Here is a 4,894-nt window from a genome sequence, read left to right as displayed (position 1 = left end):
CATTCTCAGGTTTGCAAGTCATTCTTCACAAGAATTGATACGAAAGACGTAGTGAATGTCACCTATCAATAACATATTACCTTTTCACTAATTAACATATTATTTTATTTAGAAATAGATATTGACATTTTCAATTACGGATTCAGCTCAATAGAGAGCTTAGAATTTAACAATTATCATTTGATCACTACTTTTTCACTAAGATTCTAAACTTTTTGCCCTATTTTATAATTCCTCTCTAGGGTCCAGTAATTAGAGTATTTTTGTCCTTCAAAAGTTAAATAAAGGTCATATCCACACTGTTATTACTACCTCATTAAGTTAATGATAATTTAGAGTCCGTTTGGATAATAATAATTTGGAGATATTTAGAAAAAATATTGTGAAGGGCAATAACAACTTTAAGGTAGTCTTACATTTGATTTGAAAATTAGGGTTATGATTGCATAAACCAAATTATAGTCTCTCAAATCCAAATTATTGTGTTTGGGAAATTTATTATTTTGAAATTAAGAATTCTTCAAAAAGTGATAACCAAAAGCGATAAATTCATTCACGGTAAAATTTTAATTGATAAATCTTAGCAATTATTCAATTTTGATCTCTATGAGAAGAAGAGAATATATATCTCGAACGAATTTCTAATATTCCAAAAACAACGGAGTAAAATAGTAAGAAAGTGAAACTGAAAATAAGAAAAGATAAAGAAAAATATATATCTGCACTTATTATACACAAATTCTTGTTTGTGACAAACATATCTAACCTGCAACGTTTTAAATATTACCCACATGGGGAGATATAACAAAAGTAAAGTACCTAGGGAGTAGCATTTTATTTTGTCTTATTTACACATGTAGGAGTATTTGACTCGTCGCAAGCTTGTGACGGATATAGACTTGCTGTTATACACAAAGACTAAATGGCCAATAGAGTGGTATTTGTTTTATAGTTAGTCTTGCTGAAGACGGGTCGGAGCAAGTGACGGGTAATGTCACTCATAAAATGGATAGGGGGACAAGGTGGGGGCACCCCCATGTGCTTCCCTCTCTCCTCTATTTGGATCATTTATGAGGGAAAATGGTATCCGTCACTCCAAAGTGACGGATACGTGCCGTCTTCAATGAGATTTTTTGTTTGTTTTAAGCCTATTAAAATTTATAATTGGCCTAATTTCAAAGCCAAATGTTGGTAAGCAGCCAAACATAAAATTTGGTATGATGATACAACAAGTTAATTATTATTCATATTTTATTTATTCTTTAAACCAAGACTCTCTAAGAGAGTAAAATGGCATGAACGCATGAACGGTGTGAACTGTGACCTTCGACTCATAAGGCCAAAGCTCAAACTAACTAAAGTACAAGACCATAAATTATTAATATTTTCTTGTATATTAACAAGACATAAAACTCTTTATTGGTTTTCGGATATGTAAAATATAATTAAGACGAGATTCGTACCTCTATAATTTTATATCTAAATTTCTTCGTTTACCTTAAAAAAAATTATAAAATTGGGCAAAAAATCGATAACATTGGTATGCGTGCAACAATTAAAAATCTACTATGCATCGACCCAACACCTACATTAAATCTATTTATACTCGTGGCTCAAGACTACATCATGTCGTGGCTCGTGCCATGTATTCTATTTTTTTGTGTTTTTTAGGGAAAAAATTTTTATTAATTATGTTAGGAGAAGCGGTAATAAGGCTACTCATGACGTGGCCCACTACTTACCTGTTAGGTTCACAACTCGGGTTTAGTTATATTCTGATGTACTCTAACTTTCTGGAGTGCCACAACAAGCCACGAAATATTTTGTCGGCTCATATTTATCTCAATGATTATTGATTTCATTAGAAAGATATATTTTATTTTTCTTAAGTCGAAGTGAGACATAAGATTGTTCATCATACTCATTTGATCATAGTTATTGATGAAATAATAAATATACGCGCGGTTATACGATTAAAAAAAATGGTCTCGGCGGGGCTCGAACCCGCGACCTTCGGCTCATAAGACCAACGCTCTAACCAACTGAGCTACGAGACCATAACACTCATGATAATTTATTTATTAGTTTTTTCATTTATAATTTGACAAAACATTAAACTCTTACTAATTTTAGAATATAAAACATTGACAATAATCTTAAAACTAGACGTTTATATCATTATTAAATTACATCTACTAACTACGGAGTAATATATAAATTAGATTATGATGAGAAATGAGGGATAGTAATTGAAAAAAAATGCATTATGAAAATTTCATTATAATTATAGTGAATAAATATTTTTTTTATTTTTATTATTAAGGTATGTCCCAAGAAAACCTAAAAAAATACAAATAAATCAAGAAAAATGAAATCCGGACTTTTAAGTTACATCTAGTAACTACGGAGTATAAATTAGATTAGGAGGGAGTATAAATTAGATTATAGTGAGAAATGAGGGCGGTAATTGAAAAAAAAATGTATTATGAAAATTTTCATTATATCTATAATGAATAGATATTTAGATTATAGTGAAAAATGAGGGTTGTAATTGAAAAAAAATGCATTATGAAAATTTTCATTATATCTATAATGAATAGATATTTTTTTTAGTTTTGTGTCAAGAAAACCTAGAAAATGCCTTATGAAAATTTTCATTATATCTATAATGAATAGATATTTTTTTTTAGTTATTTTATTTAGTTTTGTGTCAAGAAAACCTAGAAAATGCATTATGAAAATTTTCATTATATCTATAATGAATAGATATTTTTTTAGTTATTTTATTTAGTTTTGTGTCAAGAAAACCTAGAAAATGCATTATGAAAATTTTCATTATATCTATAATGAATAGATATTTTTTTTAGTTATTTTATTTAGTTTTGTGTCAAGAAAACCTACAAAAATATAAATAAATCAAGAAAAATTAGTTATTTTATTTAGTTTTGTGTCAAGAAAACCTACAAAAATATAAATAAATCAAGAAAATTAAAATCTAGAGTTTTAAGTATGTTATTTAGGTATGTCCCAAGAAAGCTTAAAAAAATAAAAATAAATCCATTAAGTTAAAACTACATTAAATTGGTCTCGGCGGGGCTCGAACCCGCGACCTTCGGCTCATAAGACCAACGCTCTAACCAACTGAGCTACGAGACCTTAATAATGAAATAATAGCTTATTTGTACCTTCATGTACCTTTGTGGCTTTGTGTAGAACTTGAAACATATGCTTTTTCTTTAGGAGTAAATACTCGTGCATGCATGCCCATCCGACAAAGTATAGAACAATAATTATACCAAGACAAACCAAGGAGAATAATATTTGTACCTTCATGTACCTTTGTGGCTTTGTGTAGAACTTGAAACATATGTTTTTTCTTTAGGAGTAAATACTCGTGCATGCATGCCCATCCGACAAAGTATAGGACAATAATTATATCAAGACAAACCAAGGAGAATAATATTTGTACCAAAAAAAAAACAAGGAGGACAATAATTGATGCCGAACTCCATGGGTCTGATGGTAGTCAGAATTTAATATAGTAAGATAGATAATGCCTTGTATGGAACTTGACATGGAGTTCGGCATCAATTATTGTCCTCCTTGTTTTTTTTTAAGATAGATAATGCCTTGTATGGAACTTGACCCGACCCATTGTCCCGTTTACGGTTCATCATGTGTTAATGTGACCCGCCTTATTTTTTTCAATTTCGTTTATTATAAATGATTGGATGGATTGATTTTTTTGGGGTGAAATGTGAGGACTATGACTGACCGTAAGTATTAAAGAGATTGATCTTGTGGTCGGAGCTTATCTTATAAAGCTCGAATGTTGACGTTTTACTAAAGAATCTCTAAAATTCCAAGATAGCTTCAAAGGAAATATGCAATTAATAAAACCTTAAAGAAACACAATTTTGAGTTTTGACCCATCGATCTTGACTCAATTTTGAGTTTTGACCCATCGATCTTGACTCATAAAACCATCGCTCGAGACTAAACGAGGTTATGATATTCAAAAATTTAAACATTCCTACAATTATCAGAACTTCCTGGCAATATTGTGTACAAGAAAAGTCCTGGAATATAATGTAAAGCTAAATAGTGAAAAATGAAAATACCTATCAATATTTAGCAGTCCAAGTTTCAACTAAACTATAAATAATCACAAGAGCTCTTCGGGTCTAACTCACTCTCGAGCATTCTCAGGTTTGCAAGTCATTCTTCACAAGAATTGATACGAAAGACGTGGTGAATGTCACCTATCAATAACATATTACCTTTTCACTAATTAACCTATTATTTTATTTAGAAATAGATATTGACATTTTCAATTACGGATTCAGCTCAATAGAGAGCTTAGAATTTAACAATTATCATTTGATCACTACTTTTTCACTAAGATTCTAAACTTTTTGCCCTATTTTATAATTCCTCTCTAGGGTCCAGTAATTAGAGTATTTTTGTCCTTCAAAAGTTAAATAAAGGTCATATCCACACTGTTATTACTACCTCATTAAGTTAATGATAATTTAGAGTCCGTTTGGATAATAATAATTTGGAGATATTTAGAAAAAATATTGTGAAGGGCAATAACAACTTTAAGGTAGTCTTACATTTGATTTGAAAATTAGGGTTATGATTGCATAAACCAAATTATAGTCTCTCAAATCCAAATTATTGTGTTTGGGAAATTTATTATTTTGAAATTAAGAATTCTTCAAAAAGTGATAACCAAAAGCGATAAATTCATTCACGGTAAAATTTTAATTGATAAATCTTAGCAATTATTCAATTTTGATCTCTATTAGAAGAAGAGAATATATATCTCGAACGAATTTCTAATATTCCAAAAACAACGGAGTAAAATAGTAAGAAAGTGAAACTGAAAATA

General features: G+C 29.7%; 2 non-coding genes across 2 annotated transcripts; both read right to left on the bottom strand.

Moving 5' to 3' along the window:
• Positions 1-1,983: 1,983 nt before the first annotated feature.
• Positions 1,984-2,057, bottom strand: TRNAI-UAU (transfer RNA isoleucine (anticodon UAU)). The gene has a single exon. It is a non-coding gene; the product is annotated as a tRNA-Ile (tRNA).
• Positions 2,058-3,082: 1,025 nt separating this feature from the next.
• TRNAI-UAU (transfer RNA isoleucine (anticodon UAU)) lies at positions 3,083-3,156 on the bottom strand. The gene has a single exon. It is a non-coding gene; the product is annotated as a tRNA-Ile (tRNA).
• Positions 3,157-4,894: the final 1,738 nt, after the last annotated feature.

This window comes from Silene latifolia, chromosome 8 (genome assembly GCF_048544455.1).
Source record: "Silene latifolia isolate original U9 population chromosome 8, ASM4854445v1, whole genome shotgun sequence".
In the NCBI taxonomy this organism is placed as follows: domain Eukaryota; kingdom Viridiplantae; phylum Streptophyta; class Magnoliopsida; order Caryophyllales; family Caryophyllaceae; genus Silene; species Silene latifolia.
The sequence above is the reverse complement of the archived record's forward strand: the minus strand, read 5'-3'. Positions and strand labels throughout refer to the sequence as shown.